This window comes from Bombus impatiens, unplaced genomic scaffold (genome assembly GCF_000188095.3).
Source record: "Bombus impatiens unplaced genomic scaffold, BIMP_2.2 scf_0102, whole genome shotgun sequence".
NCBI classification, from domain to species: domain Eukaryota; kingdom Metazoa; phylum Arthropoda; class Insecta; order Hymenoptera; family Apidae; genus Bombus; species Bombus impatiens.
This window is the reverse complement of record NT_176521.1, coordinates 1552787-1561742: the sequence shown is the minus strand read 5'-3', so window position 1 is coordinate 1561742 and position 8956 is coordinate 1552787. Positions and strand designations below refer to the sequence as shown.

The 8956-nt window shown below is 37.9% G+C and overlaps 1 protein-coding gene across 3 annotated transcripts in view; it reads left to right on the top strand.

Annotated features, from left to right (window-relative positions):
* The window catches only part of LOC112212067, a 161481-nt gene that overhangs the window by 74503 nt on the left and 78022 nt on the right, over positions 1-8956 (top strand). The window lies entirely within an intron of this gene.

The following is an 8956-nucleotide window of genomic DNA, read 5'->3' as shown; positions in this document are numbered from 1 at the left end:
GAGGGCGCATTTGTCTCGAGCCTGCTGGTGATCGGGGGGATAACAAATCCGTATACGCCGTATTCAGTTTTTCAATTCCTTCGTTCGCGTGTATCTGGTTCACTCGATTCCTACCGACCTCTGCCTTCCACCAAACGTAAGTTGGTATTATCACTGGAGTATGAAAATTAGAATTTCGAAGAGACGGTGATTTAAGGGATGGTTCCTTTAGTTGGAAGATCTTATCGTTGAATTTTGGATAAGATTTTGTTAGTGTTTTCTTTTCCAGTTAGTTCTAACCCTCGAGCAACCGCAATGATCCGTAGAATTTCAAACGATATTTTACTTGATACGTATGAATATATTTCGTCTGATTGTGTTTGCACAAAGGAAAATTGATTTTCTCTGAACAATTTTATAAAAATCTATATTAGGTGGATTAATTGTCGAATTGTCGAAGTCCAATGGTATTTTTAATTTAACTTAACATAGAAACTGCCTTTACGGTTCAATTTTGCGATTAATGTCAATATGTAAATAGTATAATATTGCAATATTATACAAGGTATTTGGAATAATTAACTATATCCTTCTCTCAACTTTGAACTACAATAGCTGCCATAAGTATAAGTAGCACTTCTGTGGATGAAACGATGTTAAAGAGCAAAAGGAAAGACATAGTAATAGGAATAAGAAGACATTGAAGTCCCGACTGGATAAATATAATTCGTTAACTGATGCTGTTAGGACATCACCCCCGACTCTAGCAAAGCTCATGTAGCAACATTATTTCTGGCATTGACTCTTGACTACACTCGCTCCGTGGTGTATGATCCAAACACGATAACGTCATCTCATATGACTCACGAAACCCGAAATACACGTGCACGTTTCATGATCGTTCGGTTTACTGTCATTTTGAAATTCGTGAATCTACTCGATGGTGTACTTCTTTAATCTTCTTCCACTTTATCGTGCAACTTTGATCTGTTCGGCTTAATTGACTCATTTTCTTAAATTTTCTTCAAATGATATTTCAATGTTATTTACTACGTATTCAATTACTAAGCGTTTCATCACCTCTTTTATAACTTCAGAACGACTCGATGTTATTAACAATGTTGGAAATTGTCCTAATTGCGCACTAATCCGGGTTTCTTATAGTTAATTAAGACTAGAATTGTCAAGTAGAATGAGCAATATTTTATGAAAAATGACGAACGCTTCTGTAATATGTATCTTTACGATATCTCGTCGCTTTTATTTCCTTCTATTTTCATCTCCAGCTTCTATATTATCTTAACTCTCGCGGGCCGAACTAACACGAATTCCACGTGAATTTGCAAAATCGATCGTCCTTGCGCGTAAAAGAATCACGCGAGCGCAAGAAGACGGTCGCGTATTCGAAAAAACTTTCGCGTTCTCGGAAAGATTTGCAAGGCAAAGGAAAGGCCGACTGTGTAGCGAAAGAGGCAAGCAGAGATTAAGAGGAGAAGACGAAAGAGGAAAGCACGGGGAACGGGATAACTGCTCTGTTTGACGACGTTGCCAGAATATTAATGCAGTCCGTGTTCGACTCCGCGAAACAAACTGCGTCGCGCCAAAAACTGTCAGTGAGTCAATCCGCTTCGGGTCGTCCCGACTATTTCGTAATCCTGTGTAGGCAACGAATATTCACGGCTACGCTCGCTCGACAAGCTTGATCCTATTCTGATGCCTGATAAATCTTGACGTGCCAGTTCGAGAATGCCAGAACACTTCGTGCAATCCTTTCTCCATAGCGATCAAATATGTCGAAATAGTAACTGTTCCTTCTCAGCTTGTTCGAGAGAATTAACATCAACTTGCCGCAAAATGCAGAAGCATCCGTCAAAATGATTCACGGCGGGATGTCGTTCCTGTCGCAGAAATAAAGTTGGAAAATACGCTCGGTGCCATGTGTCGCGCGTCGATCTGTTATTAATATCCATCGATGATTTATAAATAGCGCGGGGAGGTTGCACTAGAATTTTCCAAGCACTTTTGACCTGCTCACTGGGAAGAGACGAATTAACCTGTCACCAGGGTTATCGAATATCTTGCACGTGATAAGTTATTTATTTCGTGAGCTCGGTGTTGTTTGCTGCATCGTTTCGGTTCTGTTGAAGACGAGTTTATGTGATAAATGAAAATAAATTCCGCTGATACGATAATTATTTCGTGGTTTTAATAAATTTATTCGTAATTATATCAATTATTAGGATCAGAGATAACAAATATTCCTATATTTACATATTCGATCATTCTACTCAAACAGAAACGAGCTATTTTACACTACAAATCAAACAATGAAACCATCTATATGCTTATAATAACGGAATGGCTTAATGGTATTCTACATAAAAAATAACTAATCTTAATATTTTTAAAAAACTGTAAATTCTTATAGCGTGTATTAATCGCTTATTACAAATCACATATTAAATATGTAATAATCGAGTATTTCATTAGTCTGATGGAATAGTTAACTATGAATATCTTTAAAATATTCCGAAAGTACCACGGTGTTACGTAGAATACGTGAGAATCACGCGGTGAAAAATGTTAAAAGTATGTGATTCTCAGATTCGTCACTACAGTCTGGTAATCTCGTTAGTTACTAGCGAAGCCAGTTATCAGCACTTGATTCTCAGGCTTCATCCAAGCGAGAGCGCCGTGTATCTCCGGCACCGGTGAAAATCCTTTATCTTCAAATCGCCGGAGATAATTTGGCCGGTGTAGACACGGCAAATATCTGTACAAGAGATCGGAATAAGGGTTGGCGTGTGGGCGGCGATGGTGGAAAATCGGTGCACAGAAAGACTATGTAGGTTATAGGGGACGAGATCACTAATACAGAAGATGTTTGCGAACCTGTTAATAATGCTGCGTTTGCTCGCCAGGTTATTAGTAATGGCAAACACCTAAATTGTTCTGCCGTGGATTAGTAATAAGCGCAGCTGCAAAGTTGTAGCTGTACCCGTGCAAAGATTTTCTCGTTTGTCGATTTCGTGAATCGAAATACCGCCAGCTGTAAACTAATTCTCGTCGATCTTTATTTGTACACTTTTCTTGTGATCTATGGAAATAGTAGTAGATATTTTATCTATTTATTTATCAGTAGATGGAACGAAGTTTCTTTTAATACATAAAAATTAATGCGAAATAATAAATGAAACTCGTCTTCTATCGATCAACTTACCTTGATGAATCTTACTTTTTAATATCGTAGTTATGGAGAAGAATCACAAGGATTTGCTCAATACTTTTCTTGTCACTATCTTATCTGCCATCTGATTTCTATAATTTTGTAAAGCTTAGAGAAATTGAAGTATTTATGAAACACTGCGATGAATTATCTTTTTCCCAAATCTAAATGCAGATACATACAATTACAGATACAATTCTTTTGCTAATGATTCTGCAAATTATTTTCTATTATCACCTCCATCTTATTGCAGTCTACTCTTGCTTTTTGTTATTTAGTCTTCTATCAATGTGTCAAATCAGTTACTTCCATCAACTTCTGATCTTCATAAATATCATTGCTGTTAATAAATCTTCCAGAGCAAAAACTTTCCACTTTTCAATCAGCAAACAGCGATAATCTCGCTGGTTTTGCTAAAATCACGGTAGAAAGTCACGTGTAATCCATCTTTAACGTAAGTTCGGCAGCATATCAAATCCGTGGCGAATTTGAAATTTCGATAACCAGCTGCATGTTTGTCGAAACATCGTCGAGATATCCGATAAGATCTCGTCGCCGTGCTGTTGGTAAGGCTTGCTGTGGTAAATTCTGTCGCGGAAGGCTACGCCTCCCCGACTTGCCTCGCGAAATACCTTTCGAGGTTGTGCACGTCGTATTCCGGTGGATCTGCCGTGAACACATCCGGCGAAAACTAAACTGATTTAGCTTTAAGCACGTTAGGACCCCTTTAATAGCTTATAGGTAAACAAAATTAACATATCTTAACAGCGTTAAGAATTTCCGCGTCCCCGCACCGGTGCTTGGCCCAGACGGCGGGGGTTAAAGGGTAAGTTTGTTAAGTAGCGCAGGATCGCGAAACCGCCATCAGCTATACGAAGACACGCGATACCGAAAAGACGCGATACTCGAGAGGACGCATCCTGTTTTCCCATGATAAGCGATGTTACCTTGTTTTTCTTGCCGACGATCGATATTCTTCTGATATTTTATTTTTTGTACAGATAAAGCTTACCAAAGTATTTGGACATCTATAAACACTTTTTATGGATATATTATGTCCGTTATACGAAATACTTTGAAATTACGCTAACACGAAGTTTGCGGCGAAGTTTGCGAAACAAATTTGAAAATAAACGTAGAAATTACAGGATATTTAATCGTGGAGATTACAAAAGTATTTAAACAGTCGATTGTCTATTCCGTTAATAAGTTTCAATATTCAGTTGCACATGTATTATATAGAGTCTGGTCATCGTGAAAAAACGTTTGCCTTTCATCTTTTCCATCTCCTTTCTTTTATACGATCGTTCGACACGAACAATGGCTGACAGACCGAGTAGCCTTTAGAGCTTCCCACAGCAACAATTCAGTTTCTGGACGTCTTCAAAAGTTCGGGATACATTGGTACGTACAAGTATCGATGTTCCATCCGCGTTTGCAAATCGGCAGCAGCGTGCACGTTGAATTATTCAAGGGAGACCGGGCCTGATATCGCAGGTAGAACGCAGTAGCGGCGTTCGACGTCTTTCCACGAGACATTGGCGAGAGAAGAGCGAAAGCCAGGCTTGAACAAAGAGGAAGAGACCAGCTACGAGCAAGAGAGGTCAAGATTGTCGCGAGTCTTGTGCGCGGCCGCGAGAGAAACGAGAAATTCCTATTTACATATTTATTCCACGAAGAAGATTCACCGGATAGACGGAAAATGTCGTGACGCATTATCGGGTCCTTTTCATGAGAAAAATTCCCGGTTGCTCTTTCCGTGACCGAGATATGTATGGCTGCTCTATCAAGCTCTACCACTGTCTTCCGTAACATTCTCTCTGACTGATCGAAACAGGGACAATTAGATGCAAACTTCAAGGTTATAAACGAATTGAAAATTACGCGGCAAATATACGAGTATAATAAGTCCATTTTTGTTCATTTTCTAACTCTATTTTCCTTGGTAACTAACAACAGTACACAATTATTTTATTTCTATATAAACGATCTATAGAGTTTTGATAAATTTATTGGAAAATTTAATATTTTCTAGGGCCACTTATACTACGTTATGCGTACGAGAGGATTTCATTTAAAGATTTTACAAAAATGCATTACTGATGACGTAAATTACTTAACGTAGTTAATGTTAAATTTACTTAATATACCAGTTGTACTGTTTCGTGTAAATTTCTATATTTTATTCTATATTTTATTCTATATTTATTGGTGCTGACAAAGTTTTCGTAGTGTCATATTTTCACTTTCCAAATGCGTTTAATTAATTATTATAGCGCGGATGACACTAATGGTTGGAAGAAAAAATTATATGGATTTATAAATTTAGTTTTATCACTTTTCTTCCAAATTTAATTTTCTCGGATTCTTAGACTGTCTGTGTTTCTTTATAGATTGACTAACTGATTTCCCAAACTCGTAACTTTCCCAAACTTCGAATTCGTCTATTAATTATATTTTATGAGATTGAGATCTCGATCGGTTCGGTTTCCCATTTGGTTGGATAAATAAAATCGCAATTAGACTAAAAGCTAATTAATATTGGACAGCTAATTTCGGGCATCGATCCGTTCTGGTCTGCATTTTTGTGAATGCTAATAATACCGTGAACGAATGTCGAGTTGTACAGCTGTCAGGTATGCCCACCTGCTGATATTTCGAATCGAAAATGAAGTGGACAGCGATCTTGGTCCAGTCAACCATCAGAATCATTATATCCTGCCTTAACTAAAATTAATTGGAATTTGTTACACGTTTTGGTTAAACTGCTGCTTTTAGTTAATTGAATAATTCTTCATTACACGTTGAATCACTTTCACTAAAAATAACGTAATGATGCTAATGATTAAATGCTATTTAACATCTGCCAGGTATAAACACGTGCCAAGAGAATAGTACGTACAAAAGAATAGCTTTCGAGCTGGAAAGAATAGTTATTTATTTGAGGTTCGATTATCTCGCGTAAGACCACCTACAGCGATCTTCTCATAACTCAGTTCTCGTGGATAGTCGGTAAAAAATAGTAGAATATCTTTGCGCTTATCCATTTTCTCACAGATAACAGTCAATGCTTCGAGATTCTCTTATATTCAGCAATAATGTAGTATATACGCTATGATTCATTCGTATTCGAACACTCTGGTAGAGTTGTAGATCAAGTTTGCTTTGTTTTCAAAGAGAATGTTATATCTTCCATTTAAGAATATGAAATTTTATTATAGAATGTCGAATCTAGAAAATAAAAAGATAATCGCTTCTCCAAGATACGTGGCTAGATTTTTATAATTCAAATTATTCCAATTTGAAACTTTGTACGAATTTTATAATTTTATACTTTCGATGAACATTTTATACAAAAAATCACTGTATGCTGCTCTTCTATCAGTTTTCAATTTGCTTAACACGTGTTTCTGTTCGAGCGTTGATACAGTGAAAGTGCGAGAATAAATAGGCGATAGGAGGATAAAACGAAAGACACCAGAAGAAAGGTGAATAGGATAGAAAAAAAAGGATGAATCCTGGGACCCTCTACGCACCATCGTTCGGCTATTTTTCGGTGCGATCGTAAAATCTAATGGGCGCATAAACCGTGGAAAAAGAGCTTCGGCATAAAAAAGAGAACCGTCAGCGATAGAATCGTTATTAATACTTTATGTTAATTACCGCATCGTTTGGTTCGACGAACGGCCTTAAATCGAGTTGCTAAAGAGCCATGCTGGATCGTAAATTCGTTGTCTCGGCTTGACTCTCGATTAAAATCTGCTTTCAAGAGACGTCTACTGCCCCCCTCCCCTTCTCTCATTTTCACTACCTTTTCAGCATTTCGACTTTCCTATCAATCTAATTTATTTATCGGATATACCATTGGAATAAACGTCATTGTGGAGTCGATTAAAATCCTTGAGTTATTGTCGCCATTTTCTGTTTCTTCGGTTTTCGGGACAAATCTTTAGAATCGAAATACAGAGTTTCAGGTTTGGTATTAAAAGACGTCGATTTTGAAAAGCCACAGGATACACGAGAAATATGTTTGACTAACAGTGATTAAGAATCTGAACAATGTTCAGTTAAAAAAAAAGAAAAAAGAAGAAGGTAAGGGAAAAAGAGGAAAGCTGCACACGCATGTAATGATACTGGATGTTTCGATCAATGACATTTCATTCTATTCTTCCATAGTCAAAGTCATCCTTCATCCAGACATTTTGCAATTAAATTATACTTTAACTCATTTATAGATACGGTACTTGTCAAAAATGTTCGTACAAAGTTTCTAAAGTCTTAAAAATGTTGAGCACTTCGAAGATTTTGTTCGGAAAAGGATGATGAGTGGCCACGGTTTAGAAGAAAGTGGCAATTGAAAGACAGGAAGAGGAAAACCGTGATGGAGGGAGAACTAGCAGAAGCCGTAAAACATATATTAAAGCTACCACCATGAATATGCATGTCGTCCAGTTTTCAATTTTGTGCGAATACTTTCTCGGTTGCTGCTTTCCTTCCTGCCTCTTTCGAAAGTTTTACGAGCCGTAAAGGGAGCACCGGCCATTTCTGTCTTTGGATTAGCCGCAAGTGGACTTGGCTTCGTGGCTTATTAGCTTCACCTTTCGCACATTGTATCGTACTACATATATTTCCTGCATCGCTTCTCCTGCGGCCCTCCCTTCCGGCATTTTCTTACTACGAACTACGTATCTCCTTGAAATCTAATTTCCCTGCTAATCTTTAAGTTGTGTTATAAATATGCAAGTATTAGGCTATAAACGATATAATGGATCCGAATGTTCGAGTGTACGGATTAAAACAGTCTGTAGATTGTTAAGGGTCGAGCATAAAAATTTATAAAATTTACAACAATCGCTGCGAAAAATAAAATAGGGTTAACTCGTGTGGATACTGAAACCAATCTTTTTAATGTAAAATGTAGTTTCCTATTTTTTAACTCTGCTAAGCTCGTGGTCGGTGTTTTAGATATACATAAATTCTTTCTATAAATGTTTTTTACAAGCACGTTACAAAACTATTCAGTGAACGTCGAACATCAGCATAGGAGTACTGTACTTTCGTGGTCGAGCGTGAAAATTGACTAAACACGCCGGGCATGTTAAAAGAATTAGGTAGAACCTAATTCTTCTATTATCTGCCCCAATATCTTTTCGACAAACCCAGTGACAAATGTATTAATCAACAAAACCAAAGATTTGACATCGTTAAAGCTTCGTGCAAAAAGATACGATACATTAATTTACAGATACAATTAGCTAATGTGGAACACAATCAGTTACACAATAAGTGATTGCAAACACATTTTGCAATCCCTAAAATACAAATATCTCTCCAAACTATCTGGAACTTCATCCAAACCAAACTCTTACCAAAGTTTCGTTACACATAGAACCGAACTGTGCATAGCTGGAAGTCTTGCCGTAACCTGGAAACGAGGCAAACCATTGAACAAAAGGTACGTGGAAAGTGGAAACAGAAGAGGGTTCGAATTCTTAGCGGCGATAATTTAACAGTCAATTAGACGGTATTCCGCGAGTTGCCGAATTCTGGTCGACGATCATATCGATCGGCGAGCGTTATTTTGCTGAAATCGCTGTCTTCGTACGCGCTTCGAGTTCGACTGGTAACCGTCTCTCGGTTCCTAGTCCGATTTCGCCCTTCGTTTCGTCCATTCTCTCTGCATTTCAGGAAGATTCGACTGTGAACGGTTGAAAGCCACCGCCGCTGCCGCTGCCGCCGCCGCCGCGGCGC